Here is a 23,627-nt window from a genome sequence, read left to right on the forward strand (position 1 = left end):
GTAAAAGTCTGGGGTTTGTTGAACCCATCCAGCTCCCCTCCCACCCACCCACCCACCCTATAGGGACTTTCCAGCTCCTTAAATTGTTGTTAATGGCAGCATTTCAAACTGATGCAACTGGCTGTGTTACAAACTGCCGCACCTTTCGCTCTTGATACTCTCATAACGCCATGGTCCCAATCATATTAAAATAATGCAAAGTGAAGTTTACTGTTTTTCCTGTTTAATTCTTCCTAGGTGAGATTCATTGTTGTTGCATTGAATTACTCATCGGAAATATGCAGAAGTCAAAATAATTGAATCCAAGACGTCTGGAAGTCTCATAAGAAGAATTTTCTTTCTACAGGAATGAAAGTTGGTTGTGGGCTAGTAGTGTAATCAAACGTGACAAAAAAATAGACACAGGGCCCTTGTGAAATGCTGTAGCCATTACTTTAGGTATGTTCTTCTAGTCTCCAGTGGCCAGTTTCACTCCAGTTGAGCCGCCTTTCCGTTCCAGGTTCAGGAAATTGGGCCTTATACTTGTGTTTCTAAAAAAAGCTGCTTTATTTTACCAGAAATGTGGTGGTGGCCAATTACATTTGGCTGAATTCCCTTCCTGCCCCGGGGGAAAGTGCAGTTGTATCAAGAGCCAACCCGTCACTCAGTGGCTGTTTGAGGCTTCCACTGATTAGTAATTGCGTTCTCGGTCCAAAGCTTTCTGAAGTTTCTTACATTTAGATGTTATATTTTGAGATGTAATTACCACATGCTTTTTTGTGTATGGGGGAAGGGGGACAGAAGTTAATTATCAAGGCTGACTTCATGATCTGTCAGTAACTGTCAGTGTCGGCACCAGTGGTGACCTTCATGCTGGAAGTCCACTCCACACACACACACGCATTTTCAAGCCTGACTTCGCATGAATGGCTGTGTTGTTGTTGTGTGTTTTTTTCGCCAGTTAACTGCAATTAGACTTAGGATTGTCAACAATTAATCAGTTGTTCTCCCCTGGAGTTTTTATCCGCTTGCTTCTGCTAACAATATGTCCTTCTTAATTACACAGTAATGGGCATAAACAAAGTGTTTATTGTTGTGTAATGAACTGTGGCTCATAGCAGGGAAAAAAACAAGAAAGGGAAGCGTCTCGGTCACCTTTAATTCGGTGTTGTTTGCAGGGATGTAATGCATTCCTTTAATACACCAAAGTGAATTTCTGGTCTTTTTTCATTTGCAGAATATCTTTTATCAGACGTTTTAGACTGACATAAATGTTAACAGCTTAAAGCCTCTGTATACACTTCTATCAGCCAGGGTCCATTAAGTGAAATGTCTGTAAATTAATGCTTTTCTGACAGTGTAATCCATTTCTGTCCATATCAGTGTTTGTATTCTGTTCATGGTTTAACCACGTTTTTTTTCATACATTCAGTTGTAAGAGTGAGACTTGCATGGTGTAGCAGTGCTTCTCCTTACCACCGCTGCAAGCAGACACAGCTGATAACATCCCAGAACAATGTTTGATCTCTTCACAGCTTTGACACCTCCAACACACACACACACACACCTGCCTTCTTCTCTTCCCATCCCACCGTCCCTCTCCCCTACTTCTCATCCTCTGATACCCCAGATAAAGTCTTCTGCTGTCTTAGTGGCTACGGATGATGAGAGGCGAGAGTTTCGGCAGGCTGCGGTGGTACACATTACATAATTGACGAGTGCAGGGTCGAGGCTGCCCGTCACGCACAAATCCCGGCACGGATCTTTTATTCAAAGCAGCAGGGCGTGCAAAAACTCCTCCTCAGCCAGGCTCTGTTGTTCCATCAGGGAGACTGATCCTCCATATGGTTCATACGATGCCAAGGGTGATGGGGTTGAATTCACAATCACCCTCCCTGGGGGTTGACCTGCACACACACACTCACTCACACACACACCTAAAAGAGTTCCAAAAATCTATAGTCTGTGCTTCAATCATTCCTCACCTGAATCTTATCATTCAATCCCGCTCAAACTGAGATTATCCGATATGTCAGCGTTATCATTCAAGGCTTTATGTTACCTACCATTCATCAAACTGTGACAGGATTTGTTTTAGGTTGGTGCGATTAATCATTTTGAAGGAAAAGGTGTCAGCTCTTTCCCACCAAGATTGGATGACTTCATTTGTAATCTACTTTCAACAGCGGAGCATTATGTTCTTTATGTGGAAAATTATGATGACTGATTGCCTGACTTCGCAGACAGTAAACACTGGAAAGCAGAGACTTGTACTATTGTACTAATGTTACTACAACTTCCATTACCTCATATATTGATATATCAATGTAAACCTACAGTTGATAAAATGTTCCGACTCACTTCACCTTGTAAATGTGATTCAGAGTTTTTGTCCCCCAGCTGACAGAGTCAGAACTCTGTGTCAGAGGAGACATGAGTGGACTCAAGCAGCGGACTGAGACGATGCTAACAGCTTTCTTACTGTGCCAAAGGTCTTATTAACCCCTGTGCTCTGACCAGAGCATCGGAGAGGCAGAGAGGCAGAAAGGTAGCTCTGTATAAAGCAGGTTATTACTTTTTACTGCTCTCTTAGGACACAACAAGGCAGAACAGAGATGGGCTGGAATGAATTAGCCCATATTAAACAGAATTAGACAAACTCAGCACGCTCTTGGTTTGGGATATTTGCTTCTGTCTGTTGACATTAATGTGTTGTCGTCAACATGATAATAAAAACATTGCGATTTGTCGTAGAAATGAATGAATGACATTCCAGTTCTCTATTACAGGACAAACCCTGCAAATGTTTGTCAACCATTAGTGAGAACAGATATAAAGTGTATCAACTGCACTATAAAGCTATGCATGCAAATAATAAATCCAATCAAATTCTCTGTGCTTATCTAATAGAAACACTGATGCACTTCATAGCAATTTTTAAATCTAGGTTGTATGCGGGGTGCTGTAATTCACGAGTGATGTAACTCTCTCTCTCTCTAATGCACTGTCGGAGCTACATCAAATGACTGATTCATAATTGATATGTTATCTGAATTCTAATTTTTATACAAATAATATTCATACTGGTTTAAATAAACAATTTGATCATATTTTCCGTTTTCCTGAGCAACTGTTTTGTGTGAAAGGATTTAAAGTCCTTTCCTAAAAATAGGCCTGTTGAGTTCAGTGATTTAAGCAAATAAAAGCCCAGGCTATTAATTGAAGTTTTATGGTAAATTAAATACTGACTTGTCCTACAAAAGATTAAATACTTCTCAGTGTGCAATATGACTATAGAACTATATTCAAACAAACATTAGCACTGTGTGAAAAAGCAAATGCCACCCAGTAGGGCCGTGATCACCTATTTGACATGTGGTTGGGGGGTGGCTTGGAGGACAATTTTCCACCCAAGACAAATTTTTAGGAACTTAACAGCTAAACAAATGATTTAAGAGCATTTTAAAGCAAAAATCTTAGATGACAGTTTCTCAATGTTTTGATGACTGAGCGTTATTTTGGGGAGCCAGCATATGATTGAGAGCTGCACAGGGAAAGTGTACACAGTGACACTTAAAGTACCATTTTTATAATATTTTTTTTATGACCTAGGAACACTTTAACAGTGATATAGCCTATGTAACACTCATATTACATTCTTGTTTACCACTCTTTAATACATAATACTACATAATACAAGAACCATTAATAACAATAATAGCTTTTTTAGGATGACACTGCATGGTTGCCTGACGTAACATAACATTTTATTCTTTGTATTTTCCGTCAATATATTCAAAGGGACATTTCGAGCATATTTGAATATTAAAGGAGGATGTCTCCTCCCCCTCCCATTATATATTATAAATACTGCCTAGCCACCCAGCGATGCACATAATCTTCAATCAGGCACATGTAGGTATTTGATTAGCCAACATATTTGTTTGGTTGTGCAAAGATTAGGGGGCGTCAGATATCGCTTCAGAGTAGTGGATCTGATACTTAATTTAACCTTTGTGGTTTGTAGTTTAGTGTGTAGCTGGTGCCTGCTACTTTTTTTTAAATACAGTTGTGTTTTCATTGGCAATGCACAGTAAATGTGCATGTGCAAAATCTTGGCCGTAACTTCATGGTGAAGTCAAAATGTATACAGATGGAAGTTTATTTTAGGTTCATTTAATGGCTGAATGGACTGCGCAACATCACATATAATTAACTTTATATAGCATAGTAATGCAAACATTCATCTCACTCTATCAATCTCCAGCTGCTCTTGAGACAGTGACCATATTGGCTGAGTTAAACCTCAGTGGGCGTAACCAAATACGCTTCACAAGTTAATTTAGAGCCAAGTGACAATGTTGCATAGCAAAGAAGGAAGCTTGCAAACAAGGCAGTGTCCCAGTTTCCCTGTTCATGCATTATCATGGTATTACTGGTTATGGGAAGTTAGCAGGCTAACAAAGAAGTTTACCTGAATAGCTACAAGCTAGTGTGGCTAGCTTTTGCTGAGATGTTATTTGGCCAGCATGCATTTTTTCATCAGGTAGCACAAGGCTGCATAACTGAACCTCCAGTCTGCCACTAGCTTCACATTAGTCTTTATTAAAAGTGAAGTCACTATGAATGACCTTCAGTGCATCTGTAACAAGTTCAATTTCCTTCACTTCTTTATCCACATCCAGATTGCTGGCTTCAGTTCAACAATTTAACAAGCTAATGGGTTTCTGCAGACATTTTCAACCCATTGTGGTTAGTTTAATCAAGGCTGTGTGCTGCATTGTGGGATATGATTTTACTTAGAACAAAGAGGGGGGAGTCTTTTGTTTCTCTGTTTTCTCAAAGTATTACTGGTGTCAATAATTTCAGTATTTGTTTTTCTCTGGAGAATCTGTTATAAGCTATAGAAACAGGGTCAAGGAGTACAGTGGGGCAGGATGGTTCCCCATGTTGGAGTTATAATATTCATTAGATGATAATACTGTACCAAGGCTGTGGCTTGTGGATTGCATTACTGATCACCGTCTGTGTGTAATGAATCTGTAACAAATTAAACTTTCAGCAACCTGCTGAAACATGTAAGAAAACCTAAAACTGTGCACAGTCCAAAGAACAAACAAGCCAATCAATTTCTCCTCCTTCTGCTTGTACCCTTCAAACTTCTCAGCGAGCTCTGTTACTTTGTTTTGGCAGGAAATCGTTCTCTCTTTGCCAGGGCATTTTTTTCAATCACGCTTTCTTTATTTACATCTTGAAAAGCGGTAAGTTCTGATGGGGGCAGAATATTTTTTTTCCTGCCTTAAATGAAACGAGCATTAGCCAAGGTCAGCTCTCTAGGAGTGCACGGAGTTCTAAAACCCAAAGCGCTCCTCTTTTTTGCATGATGCAAGCCCGCCTGTTTGTCTGGACTAATGATGATGGACTGTAATTTTCTTTTGGAATATACAATTAGCTGTTGCTCTCTGCAAACACAGCCTGCACACACAGGAGGAGCATTTGCAGCACAATGTGTCTTAGTTCTGCTTTCAGCTGCACAATTACCTGGAAATACCGGGCTGTCAGGGGATTCTGTCAGTGCACAGAGTGCTCCAAACCAGCTGCAATAGGTTGCAACTTTTTCTTTTTTTATTAGACTATACAGTGAGGAGAGAATGAAGAGAAGAACAGGGTAAAAGAAGAGAAAATGGATGACATGGAATATGAGTCAAATGCAAACCTGAGGCACAACAATACTTCATCCCTTTAGCTGCTGAGAAGTGCTCATATATTAAGGTCTGTTGATGCGTGTATACAGTGGGGCTTCTTTATGGCCCAGTTGGCTAGTATACAAAGTAAGGATGCCGTCATCCTCTTTGTTGAACACAAATCTAAATCCTTTTTCCTTAATGCATTTAGACAGAGTACAATGTCTTGATTTTTGTCTTGTTTTTGCATCCTGTATTCTATTAACAGTCACCATTGGTTTCTTTTATGGGAATAGTTTGACATTTTACGCTTATTTGTTGTCTTGCCGAGAGTCATGTGACAACATTGATACTGCTCCCATTTCTGAGCATATTTTGGACTTTTAAAAATCAATTCTTGGACATATCTTCAAACACAAAAAAGTGAGTGATATCGATCTTCCCATCCAACTTTAAGCTAGAAAGTGAAACTATATATTTCCCAAATTGTAAAACTATTCCTTTAACCATGACCACAATCTTCCCCTAAGCTCAAAGAAGTATTTCACAGATAGAAAGATGGTATTTTTATACAACTGAGCTGTCTGTGCAGCAGGAAGATGCAAAAACTTTTGAAATTGTTGCTACATGACCAGAGAAAACAGAGAAAAGGGCTGTGGCATTTGTTTTTGCTCAAGAGATAGAAAGCCTATAACAAGTAGGATGCACTGTGCTGCGCCAGACAGATAAAACCCTTCTGCTGGTGGGTGACATAATGCAAGCTTGTTCATTTTCACACAGGAAACAATATAGTGGCTTGTTGGGAACAAACTATTTCAAAGTACAGTTAAACAGTGCACTAAAATATGTTTCCGAAAACATTTTAGGCAAGAAATTGGCAAGAGTCTTGGTTTATATTTGATCAGCACTGCTTAGTTTTACTGTTTGAGCTCAGTTCGGTCTGGGTTTGAGAAACCGAGAGGGAGAGAGGGGCGGGTCTCTCTCTAAATCTGCTTGGTGAAAATCCACCAGATGACATGTTTATGTGAGCTGAGAGATGAGCAGATGAGATGTGCCTATCTGGGCACAGGTAAGATGGAGGGAAGTTTTACACATACTACCCATATAGTTATGATACAAAACTGGTTGAAAATCAGCAAAGTATCTTTTGTTAGGTATACTGTGCAGGATTTCCCTAAAATACAAAATACAGACTGCTACAAAAGTAATCCTTCTTAGTTATCACTTACGACCCACTACACATCTGTGGCAGTGTATTTATCTGCAGAGATCTGTCTGCATTTTCCTGTTTTCCTCCTAATTTGCTGTGTTTGGTATGTTTATATGTGTGTGTACCCCCAGCCAACAGTGTTGTGAGGCTGAGAATTTATAAAAAGGTAGCAACCAGGTGCCAGACCGTAAGCAGCAAGCATGCAAGAGGAAGCTTTGAAAATCGTGTATGCAGCACAGTAAAAACACAAATATAGTGAGGCAAAACTCCAAGCGGACAAAGCTCATTCCAAAATGAGAGTTAATCTGGAGTTGGCTTTCACTTTTGCTGGCAGCGCTGTTCACAAACAGTAACCAACAATGCGTGCATAGTATATCTTTAACCAAATTGTTTAAGGTGCCCAATTTTAACCAAACCCTTCTCACAGAGGTGGCAGATCATCAGTCTGATCATCAATCTGCCACCTTCCAATCAATTTTTTGTGAAATGTGTTTTGTGAGACATTATCAAATGGTGGCATCCTGGCAGGAGATTAGAAAACACTGTATGGGTCATTTGAAAAGCCATGTCAACTTGTCTGCTTTGTCATTTTGGTTGGAGGTATTGTTGGAGATTAATTCACATGCACAGCAGTTTTACATAATTTATATTTCCATTTTGATTTTGATTTTCACATTATCATTTGGCATCACATCTACATAGTCGATCAGTCAGGTTGCTCACGACATTCTCAGGTAACCTGTATACACAGCAGACCTATGAAATGACACCTTTAAGCATGCACGGACACACACACAAGCGAAGTCTGCTTATCCACTTGTTCATTTATATGTGACTGCAGTTCTTCTATGCAAGTGTGCAGAGGCACTGACAGCTGAGGAAAGACCTTCATCAGTGTAGCATTCCCCAGACAGTCAGCCCTTCAGTCAGTCAGTCAGCGAGTGAACCCTCGCTCTGCATTCATTATTAATCACAGAATTACACTGGGGCGCTCTCCAAACGATGTGGGTTGAAGGGGGACAAGTCATGATAGAATATGCAATTGTCTGCATAATGCACAGCAGGTGAGGTATCAGGCACTGATATGAAGCGCAAATATTGCATGAGGGCTCTGCAGTTATTACTGTCGAATGATGGCGGCGGCATCAGGGGCAGCGGTGAAGGTTGTCAGCACAGAACCAAGAGCAGAGAAAATGCATCTGAGTGGGTGCTGTGTAAATAAATGTGATTGAATGTTGTTATGTCAGTATAAAAATTCTATCAACTTGAGGCATGGCCACTGATTTTTTTATATCTTCATCTACAGATGGAAATGCTTTGTTGAACACACAAGCTTCTCTTGTTATCCAGATTTTACTCCACACAGCTGCCTAACACAGGTCTCTGAAGCAACATGACCCCCAATACTTGAGCAATGTGTCCGCGCTGTGTCAGAATTGGCCATTTACCAACACCTCTTTATCCACAGGAACCCTCCACTGCAACCCAGAATAATCACAGTCTTGACCTGTGATCAGCTCCACAGGATCAGCTGGGAGGTTAAGTGCCATTAGCTGAGGGTGGCGGGAGCATCATTCATTCAGTTATCATCTTCACTAACCATCAGTCTTCCCATTCCCAAACCAGCTTGTTGTGCTGCTGTCCTGTCAAACCAAAGGAAACTCTCACTTACAAGAGCATTGCATCACATTAAATAGAATAAAATGTGAATTAATCAAAGCCGTGCTGTGAGCTGCGACTGTGCGTCGAGATAATCCCCATTCAGGAGCGATGTAAGGGCTCGTCCAGGACCAGAGAGGGAGAGACAGAGAGAGACGAGGTGATAACTAATGCGGCCGGGCTTAGCTTCACCTTTGATGTTTGTACCAGAAATCCAAGGTGCTCAGAGCCTATCTGTCCTTGAAGTGAACACACCCAGGAATCCCTGGAGAGGGCAAGATATTCTAATCCCAGAGCCAGCTAAAACCTGGAGAGGAAAGTTGACTTTGTATTGATTTTTTTTTTCTCCCTAACTCACTGTAGGTGTCTTCTGATCATAGTTAATGAAACATTGCATGGCCTCACTACTCACTGATGCATATTTGGCCTGAAGTCAGAGCTGCATCTGGAGATACTTATCATGTGGAGAGCTGACTGTACATTAAAACTTAAAGCAGTGGTTCATGTTTCTGATTTTAAGCATGAATTCATGCAGTTTAAACTCAAGAAAGATTGGTTGGCAATTTTTGATGTTTCAAGTTTTCACAAGGATGTTGTCTTAGTGTCAGTATGTGCACTAAGTATGTCCACATTTCGTCTACTTTGTAGACAAGGTAATTTTGCTCTCAAACATTTTTATCAAGTCTGAAACCCATCTCTGCACAACAGCTAATAATTTGAAATGAACTGCTGTTGAACTCATTTTGGGAATTTTAGTTTTTTAAAAGAAATATACCACTAGAGCGAAGTATTGCTTGAAGTATGAGGCAATTTTTAAGAAACCATTACACTCTATTAAACCCATAGTCTTGAAATGAAAGTTGGCCTGCGAGGAAGCATGTGTAAGGGTGCGTTTGATTTCATCATCAGTGACACCTTCAAGGTTGCAGTCGATCCAGCGGTTTTTGCTGCCAGGCTTTTGTTTCTCCAGCCATCAAAGGCAGCAGAGCCACTGGACAGGTTGGCGTGTATGGCAGAATGATTCATCCCATGGTATGAAGCATCAAAACCAATTTGCACTGCAGTATTGGACACTGGTCTCTCTCTTTGTGTGTGTCTGTGATGTCTATATTTCTGAGGTGGTGCAGAGTGAATACTAAGGTCAGACTGACATATTGGTTTGTTCAAAGTATCGAGTATGTGTTGCCTCATTATGAATAATCAGATATTGGCCAGACAAGAATAACTGATCAGACTAGTTCTTTATGTGAAGCTCCTAGTCTGAAAATATCCTTATTACTGCAAAGCAATAAATGCTGTCATATCTCTTGTTGCATATAATTGTATTGTGTTATAATTACTATCTTGGGTTTCCTTGGAGAATATAAGTTTCTGGAGAAAATGGCCTGAATGTTTTGTTTTTGAACATCAGCCAGCACCACATAAAAAAGCCTGTCTGGAGAAATATGTATTAAGAAGGGACTTAAAGGTTGATACAGGAGTAGCGAGCCCAAGTTCCTCCAGCATGCATACTTGAATAGCTAAAGTCCTTGCTGCTATATTTTGGACCAACTACAGTTGTTGGAGATCTCTGGCTTAAACTAAGCCCAGACATAAATAGAAGTCCAGGATTTCTAGCCCCACATTTAACAGTGTTCCCATGGTGTAGTGTTTCCATGGTGTAAGGGTTAGCACTCTGGACTCTGATTCCAGTAATCCAAGTTGAAATCCTGGTGGAACCTTGTATACTGTAAGTGTATTTGTTGAGGTGTGCAATGTATGTGGTGTGTCACACATGCAAAAATATCTCTCTAGGTTAAACAATCTTCACACAGCACTTTCTGCTTCTGTCTTGTACACGATACAGCTTACACCTGTTGGTTGATTGGTAAGTCAATATGCTGTCTGACCAATTTCTCATTGGTTGGACATTTGAGGGTGTCACTCTCCTAAGGCCGTGTGTCCAACAAAGCGTTTTTCCTCCACTGAAAATGTCAGCTGAGATGCTTTAGTTGTCTCTTGTTGCTATGATACGGAATATCCGCAGAGGTAAAACTGTGAGCACAAGGTAGAGTACCTGCTCTGGATGAAAAGGAGGCTGAAGCATGTTGGGAGAGAGGATGGACCCACCAGTCTGTGTGGTTTGTTGTTGTTGTTCAGCAATGTAGTGGTTGGTCTTTTTGGTATTTGTCCAGACCCTCCAATTCCATGAGTGGACCAGTGTGTAAAAACCCTGGCAACCAGAAAAATCGACAAACATGCAGCGCTCAGTGCAAAATAGACGCCCACTACTTCCTATAAACACATATCAACACACAGGAAACATAATCAGATGATCTCTGAGCATAAATTACATCCAAAAAAATGTTTTATTTAATGTCCTGCACCTTACTGTGTGCCACATATTCATTACACACTGTTAATATTGCTCAAACCGCTCATACTGTATATATCTAGCATTTTCATATCCACCCTTTACTGTTTATTGTTATTCATTTTTTATACTACCACTAGCAATATGTGCACTACTCTGCACTTTACTTCTTTTTGTACTTTTGGTTAGATGCTGAACAGCTTTGTTGATTCAGTACTAATTGTCAAGGTTAATATGGATCAGCTGAATGGAGTTGGGAGGGCCAAATAAAAAGATCTTTTTTGTAGTTTAGCTGAAAGTGATTAAACATCCAGGAGTTAATGAGAGTTGCAACACTGCCATTATAACCAGGTATTACAGGTACATACAGGAGGCTGCCATTAGCATAAAAACGAAAATTAGATTAGCAAATGATGTCCTCAAAAGGAAGAATATAAAACAAAAGCAGTGGACCTAAAGCTGAGCCTTGTGGTACACCACAAGTGATGGGCAGTAGAGGATGAATACCTACAGAGAGGGCACTATGCTTGAGAGTACAGCACCAGCATCAGATTACAGTTGTGAACCCACTGTACTGTATATGTGTGTGTCTGTATTACATAAGAGCCCTATATTAATAATGCACTGTCAGCGGGTTGGCTGAATACTTATTTCCATGTCCTTGTTTTTTTTCCCACAGATCTCCCCTGGCGAACTGAACAAACGAGTCGACTCTAACAGAGCTACGCCTGTCCTCAGTCTACTTGTGGTCTGACGGCACTCACCGACATCAAAGGTACCCCCGCCTCTCTCTCTCTACACCTCCAGCCTCCTTTAATCACTTTGTTCAGCTCATCATTGCAGTAATTACATTTCCTGACAGTTTTTTTTTTTTTTTTTGGTTTGCAAATCCAAGACTTCACTTTCTCTGTTATCTCTCCTCGAGGGAGCTTCACTTCACTTCACTTTGTCGCCGAGTTGCCTTGTATGATTTTTATTTCAATACTTTCAGGAGCTTTTTTTTCCTCCAGGAAATGTGTTCTGATTTCAATAATTCTCACAGTTGAATCAGCTCAGGTAAATGTCAGTTGAAAAGCGGTCTTAGTTCTCTTCACAGTTTTTAGTGTGTTTTACAGTTGAACAGGAGAGGACGTTTGTTCTGGTCCAGTTTCTAAAGACAGACTCAACAGTGTAATTGCGTGTTTGAAGTCTGTCACCTGTTGAAGATACAGCCTGAGACACTTAATTGCAATTTGGTTGCTTAGGCGCTGCAAAAGACTTTCTCTTTTTTGCATGCCTTTGCTTAAACTTGGATACACTCTTTTCCTTTTCTCTCTTAAAGACATAGAACAAAGAGGTAGAAATGTGACTGATGTTCATTTCTATCAAAGCTTTGAGTATTGCTTTTAGCTTAAGAAACCTCTTTGTTGCTTCTTTAATCATTTTTGCTTGGCCTTACAATCAAGAACCGACTTTTATCTTGAAATGATCTAGATGCTACTTGACTGTGAACCTTGACCTCCTTACTGTTGGCTGCTTATATTTTAGGAACTAAAGCTTGTTCTATAGTCCCTAATCAGGGAGTGGGGTAAGACCTCAGAATGTAATGCGATGTTAAACTCTGAAATGGAAGAGAAGGCATTTAAAACATACTGCTGTTTGTAGAAGTTTTGTACGTTCTCGTAGAAATGGAGTTACAGTATAACGGATGTTCTCAGTCACATCAGCGTAGCAGAATGGTCAGTTGCCATTGCAACCATTGTATTGGGCTATAATGTCTGTATAAACTTCGTTTGTTCCCTGTTTCTTTTGTTGCCATTAATTGCATGTTTCTTAAAACATGTAAACTGAAACTGTAGCTGCCTCCGAAGAATGAGTGAGAGCTGTAGCTCACTGTGGGGATGAACAGCATGCAGATCAGCATATTCTCACATCTATCATCGGAGAATTCAGGATTTTTTTGACCAGACCAGTGTTGGGGTTTGTTAGAACAGTGAACACACCAACTAGACGAGTAACAAGACAAACTAAGACGGCTTTGGAGAGTTTTATTTTGTTTCTGTTCAGTTTTAACAATGTGTGTTTTACGATGTGGTAACAAGACAATTAAGCTTAAGGTATTTTTAGTTAGGTGAAAGGGAGAAACTTGGATTGATGTATAGTTGTATTTTTCAGTTTAATAAAGAAAAAATGTTGTCAAATGAGTGAGTGTGACACACTTTGCGGCCCTAATGACACATGTTGTCACCACAACAACTAACAGTAATTATTATTTTCTTTTGTACTAGTCAAATGACCATGACAAACAGTTCATTGTTCCTTCTATTCTTATTCTATTACTATGTACGTCCCACACTCTTCTGTAGCATGTTTCTGTCATGGTGAAGTATATGGTATCTACAAGTCTTAATGAATTGCTCCGTCTCTTCAAAGAAAATAACGAAGACATTTGCATGTTAAAGTATTTTGTACGTGTGTGTGTGTGTGTGTGTGTGTGTGTGTGTGTGTCAGTGTTTTCCAGCCTGAAATCCTCCACATAGCGAGGCGGTTCAAAGAAAAGGGATGAAATAAAAAATGGATGGTAAACAACGGCTACATTTCTTTTCTTCTAGCTGTGAAAGTGATCAGCTATGGACTCCACGCACCTCGCTAAGCTTTGCTTATCCTGGCATCACTCGGCAATACCCTTCTGGGAATTAACACTCACTTTAATGTTCCTCAAAGCAATAACGTCTGGAATCTTAAATTGGAGGGAGGTTCATTCCTGGTGACAGTGCCTGTTTTCTTTTTCTTTTTCTAACGAGTTGCATCTTTTTATAACATTACTATCAGTCCAGTGCTACTTAGAATATTAAATATATATTGGAAATGACAGTCATCTTCCAACCATTCATTACATGGTAGCTTGCAGAATATGGCGATTTGAGCTAACACTCTGGGTTACAGCTGCCACTTCCATCCATTATGCAATGTGTTTTATGGCATTCTTACAAAGAATGTAAGAAGGCTTGACATTGCTTTGCTGCAGATATGCTCTTAAAAAGATTTTGAAAAATTGCAACACTTACGTACAACTGTCCTGTCTGTTTTTCTTCATAAGTAGTACTAATTCAAACTGACGTTCATGTTCAAGAGTGGCGCTTTTAAAGATCCGCAAAACTCATAAAAACCTTCCTGTTGGTGAGCAGAAATTCCCAACACAGCAGATTGTCATTATGATGAATCACTTAACTGTCAGTCACTCTCTGTAAGAGCTTTGACATATTGGACAGCTTAGCCAAGGAGAGAAATTCTCTGAAGAGCCTGAAATTACTGGCTCTGAAATGACAGTTTAAGGCAGAGCAATACCCCCTAATATCGCCAATTTGCTTTCTGACTGCATGAATGTATTATCATCAGCAGCCAAGATTGAAGGCTGTTCCCACTACCACTTCCACACATACACACACACATACACACAGTGGGAGGGAGGAGCAGGTGTTTTTAAGTACCCAATTGTGCCACTGAGAGCTGCATCCTCAGATGGGCATATGATGGGTTTAGACAAGGAATTAATTTGAGACGCAATTACAGCCTCTGGAAAGGGGCAAATTGGCAGTGAGGGGGGAGAAAGGACCCCCCACCCACCTAGTCCCTAATCAGGTGAATGTTTCTAACTCAATACTGGGCACTGACGGTCACACTCAATTATCCTCATCCTTTACCTCCCAAGCTGTTGCCCTGTCCCCCTAATAACCCCTCAAGACACCCACCACCCGGCGCCTCTGCTCTGGACGACCTCCTCAGTAGCTGAAGTCCTCCTTTGTTTCTGCTCTATTTCCTAATGTGAGACAAAAGTCAAAGCAATAGTTAACATTTTGGGAAATATGCTAACTGACCCTCTTGCTGTGAGTTAGATGAAAATGTCGATACCACTCTCATACTGTATGTGTCCTCTAAATATGAAGCTACAGTCAGCAGCAGGGTAGCTTAGCATCAGGACTGCAAACAAGGGGAGCTGACCTTGCTCTGTTTAGAGTTTACATAATCCGCCTACCAGCTCTGCCGCTGTGAACATGATGTGTTTATGTTTGTTTGGTCTGTCCACATGCATCTATGTCTATATTGTTTAATCTGTCTATACAGTAAGTGTTACATCACTGCACATCCTTTTTGACTACTATCTCTTTACATTGCGTATTCATTGTGAAACTATGCACATACATCACAGTTTTGCACTTTCCTGCGCAGCTCTTTCATTTTAATCAGTTATATTGTGCATATTCTTAAATAGTGTTTTTTTTTTTTTTTTTTTTTTAATAAGGAACTAAAGATACCCTCTGCACAGTTGTGTCTCTCTTCAGGGAGCCAGCTGGTGCTGGATAAACCACGGTAAACCAAAAGGAAATCAAAGTTCCAGCGCACGCTGGGATACTCAGGTTGACACTTATCTTATTGACAGCTAATATTAAAAACAAAAAGGAGCAGAGCAAGCATTTTGCATGTTGCTTTAGCAAATTCGTTGTGTGCTGCACAGATGATGAAGCAACATGCCAAATGTATAGTTTACTACCTTTTGTTTTTAATGAATGGTCAATAACTTAAGTGTCAACCAGACTACCCTGGTGTGCACTGGAACTTTGATTTCCTGATTTATGATTTATGTGAAAACCTCCCTGGCCTACTTATTTTGATTTTGTAGTCACTGTGCCCAGCCAAAATTAGTCTGGTACACTGTCACTTTTACACTGTTAGTACTCAGCAGATATAGTAAATATGATGTTAATTATCAAGCTTTAGAGGACAGACACAGGCTATTTTTTCTGCTAAGTTAAAAGCTAATTGACTGCTGGCGATAGTTTCATATTTATGAGAGTTGTATCAATCTTACCCTTGGCAAGAGAGCAAATAAGCTTGTTACCCAAAATGTTGAACTGCTGCTTTAAAATCGAATTATTGAAATGTAAAATATCATCTCTATAAACAGTTTCTGCATATGTTTGTAGAATCTGTAGGCTTTGATATCAGAAGTATTCTGGTTTTCATTTGTAGTCCAAGCGGTATCGACCAATCGTGTTTTAACAGGTGAGTGAAGCAAATTCAGCAGCCACTTGCATATTTTACCAGCTTTTGGCTTGTGGCTCGTGCTAATTTCCAACCCTAAGAGCAGGTAAACAGTCCATGTCAAGAGGCGGGACACATTGGACAAAATGCAGTCTCAGGACCCTGCTTTTTTTTGTTAGCTTTTTTAAAAAATCTGCATTGATACATGGGTGAAAATGAAATGACTGGCACACAGAACAGGAAGTCTTGGCTCAGACATCTGCTGGCTACACCCAATCAGCCTAAAATAATTTATTTTATTTAACCTTTATTTATCCAGGTTTGCCTCATTGAGATTAAGAATCTCTTTTCAAGAGGGACCTGGCCAAGAAGGCAGCAAAAGTTACAGACACACATTAAATCATTACAGATGCACACAGTTACAACATTTTACAGGCAAGTATACTGTATAAAATATATAAACAATATAAAAAAACAACAACAAATGATTTGTGCTAGGCTATGAGGAGAAGCAGTTGCATATTTCAGCACCTGCTCTACCATTAACTATTGTTTTAAAAGCACTTAAAGAGATGAGCTCCTGTAATTTCAAGTCCTTCTGCGGCTCATTCCACTCCATAGGGGCTGCGAACTGAAATGCCTTTTTACCAAACTCAGTACGAGTCTTTTTTACATTCAGTAAAAACAACTTTTGTGAGCATAGACAGTAACTTGTGTTTGTCTGCTGGACAATGTATGTACATAAATAGCTTGGAAGCTGTTTCAATATAGCCTTATAAATAAAAACAAACCAGTGACTCAGCCTGCGTAAAGTAAGGGATGGCCATCCCACTTTCTGATAAAGAATACAGTGGTGAGTTAGCGATTTGCAGTTTCGCACAAACCTCAGCGCACCATGATATACAGAGTCCAGCAGATGCAATGAAGCCACAGATGCATGCATGTACAGAATGTCTCCATAATCCACCATAGGAAGAAAAGTGGCAGAAACAAGTTGTTTTCTCACCTCAAAAGAAAATAAAAGCCTAATTTAAGTCTGAGCTTTTTTACCAGGGACTCAATATGAAAATCAAAATTAAGACCATCATCTATTAAAAAGCCCAAGTACTTATAAAATGATACTCGTTCTACTGATTTGTCCTGCATTGTGGTAATCTGAGGTAAAGATTGGGGCTCTTTCTTTGACCTGGTAAATACCATCAGCTTGGTCTTGTCTGCATTCAGGACAAGTTTTAGCTGACACAGCTGCTCTTGTAAACTAGTAAAAGCATTTTGAAGTTTTTCAAAAGCCTTTTCTAATGTTGATGCACAAGAGTACATTATAATAACCCTCACTGCCAGATGCTTTCTCATCATCACTGGGCAATGGGTTCCTAGATAAAGTATGGCTTTCTTTGCAGGGTAACACCTCACTTGACTCTCTTAAAAATCACAAGACAGCCATAGGCTGCAAAGCATGAAGAGTTTAACACCAAGTCCTCAGTGAATGACAGGTTCTCTTTACAGATGTAGGGTGGCCTTGTGGTAAAAGCCATACTTGGTATTTTTCCACATGGGTGGTTTCAAAAGGCAGTGACAGTGTAACAACTAGAATCAAGTTGTATAATGTCAGTCGACTCCGCACAGTTGACTCATACCAACCGGCCCAGTTTGTGATGCTTTTCACCAGTGTGCCAAAGGAACAAGAGAGCCAAAAGATCAAATGTTGGTTGTCCCGGCTTGCTCTGGTCAGAGAGCTTGCATGTTTCCTAAGGCAAAAAAGTTCTCGTAAAGACAAAACAAGAATTTCATCTTTGCAATGGGGGAATCTCCAAGGTTTTAGTTCAGACAGATAGGACATTCTTTTCCCTCACAGCCCTATTTTTGTGATTTAGTTTTGCTGTCACACAGTGAGATAACCAGACCTATAGCTGCTGGCTCATTTAAAGCTGTTCTCGAGAATAACATCACTTAAATGCTTGCCAGTTTACTACAGAGAGAGCTATGATGGCAGAGGTTCTTGTCATTGGAAGATTTGTTTCCTGGGAGTCCAATGGACCTGATGAATAAGGTGCCAAGGATTTATTACCGGATTTTTCCAGGAAGCCTTTGAAGTGAGTGAACGCTGCATCTCATCTGCCGATCCACACTCAAAATTGTGGCCGTGTGTGTGTGTGTGTGTGGATATATTTATTACTGGGCTATTTTTAGAGCTGGGGGTTTGTGCTGAAGTGCATTCATACTTGAGGAAAAGCCTCGCAACAGTGAGCCTGGTACTGAGGTGCCACATCAACTCTACACATGGAATACGAGCCTGTTTTTCCTTTTAATTAAAGATGTTTACGCCTTAAGAGTAGTCAAAATCCAACACACTTCCCTTTGTGGAATTAATTAAGCATTTTCCATTTTTTAAATCTAATCTCCCTCCACTCATAAACTCCCAGAAGTGGCACCCACCAATGACCTCCCTGCCCTTGGAATTGATACATTTCCATCACATAAAGTTGAGACTAAGTAGAGCATGTGTAATTGAGGATGGGGTTAAACGTGCAGACCCAGGCTGCTGTGTTTTTATCCCCTCTGATGCAGGCCATTAGCAAACATCTGCTGAACCAGAGCTTTAAAAAAAGCAGGACTGTCATGATGGCAGAGGGGAATTCTTCAGATGCCCCTCCCTGTGCTATTTTAAGTAGCCCCAGAAGTTGGTGTTTAATGATAAGCTGTGGGGTGTAGCTGACATGCCTGCCATATTATTCCCTTTACGACTCAGGAAGCAATGGCTACGTTGCCCCCCAACCCTCGAGGGGTGTGAATCATTAGAGCCCGTCATCAAGTATGTCCAATCAAAATGGCTTATGGTACCCGACTGCTGTGGGTTATCTCGAGTAGTAGATAGCTTCGAAAATAGATAAGGATGCTATTTTTGCAAGTAGTCATTACCCAGTTCTGTTTCCATTCTAGGTTACCAGCTGATGACTCACGCCAGCCAGGAATATTTTAGGGGGAATAATGTTTCCGAATGGCCAATACCTAATTTGAGAATGAAAAAACTATAGAGGTAAAGTAACCAAAGGAATGTTTTCTTCCATTCACATGGATGTGGAGTTTAACTTTGAAAACACAGGCTCCTCAGCATGTATTGCGTTAGTGAAGGAAGAGTCATGTCAGACAAGACTCCACTCCAGATAAATAAATGATCAGCGTGCAACAAACATCAAAGAGGGATTGTGTGCTTCAAAGGGAATAAGGGCCTCACACTCACCAGGTCCTATAGTGAAGAATGAATCCTGCGTTTGCGCACACACACACACACACTTAGATACACACACACTTTCTGTAATCCGACCTGTTTAAGATTCTAATGGCTGCATCTGCATCGATCATCCCCCGCTGAGCCAAACCACCCCTCCTCAATCTTTGTCTGTTTTGGTGGCAAGATCAGCTGGAGGATATCCAAAATGTTTTTATATACAGCGTCTCCTTCTCACTGTTGTTTCTTGGATTTTGTAAAGTACCTTCTCTCTTTAAACTTGTGGCGCCGAGAGCAACACTCACCTTATGTTTTTGTTTTTGACACACTAGGACACAAGGATTTATCTCATCACAGTCAAAATGATGCTGACTGGCCCAAATTGACCCCGGGATGACATGTTTCTGTTGCATGTGTTGTGAATTCTGTTCATCTGATTGCCTGACAAACACCTCTTTCGGTGTCTTATTGAGCAGTCTGGTCAAAGGCCAGAACATTATGTCACATCTGCATACTAAAGTACAATACACACATGGCCTGAGCTAACCCAGTTTGAGCCCCTGGTCCCCTCCTCCCGATGCATTATGCATCCAATCCTCTAAATGCAAACTTGTAAATTAAATGCAAATGTGTTTTTTAGTATGCGCCATGTAAAACTAGTTTTTGACAGATGCCCTCTAAACAAGACAGGGGCTTAAAATGTAGCCCTTCATTTTAGCAATTGATTTTATATTTGACAGTTACACAAGTTGCAATTTATGTCCATTGCCAATGTTCAGTGCCAGTGCAGGAGGTGATGTAGAGAGGCAAAAAGTAAGGCTGGGAGCTAAATGTGTTTTTTCAAATATGAAATTTATGTGTAATTTTCTTTGACTGTAATGCTGATCTTTTTTCTAACCGTAACCTCAAGGGTTTTAGTAGCCCAACCATAACCATACTTTATCCAAGAGTCCTGCACGGGTCCTCTTTTGAAAACCCGCACCCGCCTATACCCGTAAAGCTAAGTACCAGAACCGACCTGTTATCCATCATTTTGTCTAAATCAAAGCTGCACTTGGCTGCACCCCTTAAGAAAAGACCTGCAACCTGACCTGCACCCGTGATTAAACACAGGTTACAGTTGCTCACATTAGGCTGGGTTCTCCATTCTTTAATTACAGATCCAGTGGAAGAAAAGTCTTTCACTAGCTGCGTTCGATGCCAGGATGGTGAAAACATTCCGCGCAATCACTGCCAGGTTAGGCAACATTGTAGCATGCTCTTTCCACCACTATAAAACTTCAAAAGGATAATCTTTGGGTGTCTTGAACTCAATATAGACTGCCACTTTGTCCTCAGGCTTCAAAGTTTAATTGCTGGAGTCCTCCACCCCCTATCCAATCAGAAACCTTCCCTGCCCCAAACCTTGCGCTGACCCAAATACAGGCTATTAAAAGGCGATTAAACTGATCTCCCGTGTAAACCCTCATTCGAAATTAATATTTCCCATGTAAACTACCTGGAAAAACTTTAATTCTGAATGATTTCATTCAGATTTATTTCATTCTGAATGAGAAGCCATCATGTAACCGCACCCATTGAGTTTCAATTGTGTCATTGACTTTCAAAGTAAAAGGAGGGTTTTTTTTTGGGGAGTTTTTCCTTATCCGCTGCAAGGGTCATAAGGACAGAGGGATGTCGTATGCTGTAAAGCCCTGTGAGGCAAATTGTGATTTGTGATATTGGGCTTTATAAATAAAATTGAATTGAATTGAATTGAATTGCTGCTTGATAATAGTGATTTATATGTATTAAATATTACACACATACTGCACATCTTTTTCATTTGTTTTATTCTGAAGAATAAAAAGTATATTTTTGTTAACACTCACTGCCTGCCCGTGTGTATTTCATTTTTGCAGTTTGCCCGTGGGTGCAGGACTTCCTTTGTTCATTTGCCATGACCAAGATCATTTCCAAACCATAAATGTGCTGTATTGCCATGGGGATATTGCCAAAGAAAAAATATTTTTTGAATGTTGGGCATTTATTATTACAAAATGGTGTCACTGAATGAAGTCGTTAATCATTCAGTCATTAATTTAGTAGTGAGCATTCTCAAACAAACATTCAATTAAATCAATCAATCAATCAATCAATCAATCAATCAATCAATCAATCAATCAATCACTTGGGGATCTGGGGTGTTTTTGGCCCTGGGGCAGCTGCTGACTTTGTCAGGTTAACATGTATTTTGAGTAATGAACAATGTTGGGGTCATTACTCACAAAAAGTGATGTATTCCTCATTACTCTTTTTTTTCATAGTAACTTTACTTAATTACTCCCTGTAGAAAGTAATTTGTTAGACTACTCGTTACATTATTTATGCATTACTCCGCAACTTGCCTGAGATGCATTGTCATGGTTTGTTAACAGCGTTAAACCTTACATGTGCCCACATATTATAACACCAAAAACAGGGCTCAACAGTTATCAAGACAGTAATGGTAGTAGGCTATAACAGCCTCAAAATAAAACTATATTAATATATAAAACAATATAAAAGAGGTTGACCTTCCTAACACCATTTAGTACAAATATTAATTGCTTCAAGATAATATAACAGTAGACCTTAATAAAGTAATACAAGATACTGGCCTTCTTAACACCATTAGATGACAGACTTAAAAAAATCCATTCAAATGGCCTATGAACTGCATTTAATGGGCCAAACACTCAAACACATTTACTTCAGTCACTCACGCTGCAATTCATGGCTTCATAGCAGACTATAGTCCAGCTTTTTTGATGTGTTAATCACTAAAGCAGCGGTTATAATTACTCATGAGAGGGAGTCTGACAACCTGTTCTGCCTTGGAGTCAGCACAAGACTGTCCATGGGTGCCCAAGATGGTGTCTCTGTTGTTGGCACTTTGGATGCTTTTTCCTATCAGCCTATTATGCAGATAATTGAAGAACTCATGCAACGGAAGTAACAACATAATTATTTAATTAGTGACTGTAAAGTTTTTTTAATGTACGTAGATGATGCTGTACTAATTTTTTGTCATTAGACTTGGGTTTACCATAAAGTCAAATATAACCCAGTCAGGAGAATCATGTGTTGCTTGTTGCTTTTCATTTCTGTTTTAACCTGTGGCATTTTCTCTTTTGTCTTCCCTTTGTTTTTCTCTCCCCTCTCTCTCAGCTCTACCTTCTTCTTGCTGTCTCACCCTTCTGCTTCTGTTAGAGTGGGGGATGTCTGTTTTCTAACACTTCTCAGCCTGCTTATCTACTAGGTCTGTATTGCTGTGGTTCGCTTGTTCCAACCCCATTTGTTATTGTGCCATCAACCCTCTTGATAACACGCCACCATCAGTTATGGATATCAGAGTGTGTGTGTGTGACAGTGATGCGCACTGTGGCTTGCAACTGTTATCTCAAAATCATGATTGTTTATGATAGGCAGTGTGTGTGTTTGTGTGGTACCAGGCCTGTTGGTCCATATGGGTGGCTTTGGGAAGCTTGCATGTGTTGCATTGGTGCCTGCAACAGCGCTTGTGTGTCAGATTGTATTATGGTTCTGTGCATGTCTGTATCCAATGGCAGTGCCATTCCTCCATGCTGGCTATGATTGTTCATTTGTAGGGCTGAGATCATTCCTTTCCACCCTCCTTCTGGATGTCCAAAAACAAGATTCTTTGTTTTTGTGAGTGTGCACTGTGCTGTTTCATTCCCTTTGTTGTTCTTGGAATTGGTGGATCATATTTCTGTTTTGTTCCAGCAAAACTGTATTGAATTGTATATGTGGTGCGGAGATTGTCTTAATTAAAAGACAGGCTCAGAGTTCTGAAAGCAAAAACATAATTGGCACCCAGCAGAGCATCCTCATTAACGTCTTTGCTACGCTGAGCTTGGAGTATCAGACTTCCCCATGTAGTCACCCTTTGTGGGATGAATCTGAGCTTGTCCCTTCAGGGTATAGGAAGGCACAGTTTTACTTAAACAGATTTGACTGTAACAGATAACTATCTGTACTATGAACCTACCTCCCCAGTCATCCAGTCAATCATTCTAATTGTTCCATTTTGATGTGTTTATGTCAGCCTTTTTCTTTCTGATGATTATTTAAAGCTTGTTTAGTATGCCAAATCATCAATCTCCCATCTTGGCCAATAAGTAAGTCTTGTATTTGACTTCAGCCTGTCGATGTCGATGCCACTCGCCCAGCCTGTTGGGTCAGGGTGTCTTTAATGGTGTGCCCCCTCCTCCTCCTTCTCTTCCCTCCTTCCCTGACATGGAAGATCTGTACAACTGCCACCAACACTGGACATGGAGGACTATGATGTTCGCTCAGCTGCCAGCATCCTGGCCTCAGTGAAAGAGCAGGAGGCGCGTTTCGAGCAGCTGACCCGAGCCCTCGAGGAGGAGCGTCGCAACGTCACCCTGCAGCTAGAGCGTGCCAACCTGCCACCCAACCCCCCTACCAGCCAACCGCTAGCATGGCAGC

General features: G+C 40.4%; 1 protein-coding gene across 2 annotated transcripts in view; it reads left to right on the forward strand.

The window, feature by feature from the left end:
- Positions 1–23,627, forward strand: part of arvcfb (ARVCF delta catenin family member b) — a 264,389-nt gene that overhangs the window by 93,277 nt on the left and 147,485 nt on the right. For both annotated transcript variants that reach the window (XM_050050471.1, XM_050050470.1), the window contains one exon: positions 11,565–11,660. The gene's annotated coding sequence lies outside the window, so the exon portion shown is untranslated. The remainder of the gene's footprint in view (positions 1–11,564; positions 11,661–23,627) is intronic.

The sequence above is a fragment of the Epinephelus moara genome, chromosome 8 (assembly GCF_006386435.1).
Source record: "Epinephelus moara isolate mb chromosome 8, YSFRI_EMoa_1.0, whole genome shotgun sequence".
NCBI classification, from domain to species: Eukaryota; Metazoa; Chordata; class Actinopteri; order Perciformes; family Serranidae; genus Epinephelus; species Epinephelus moara.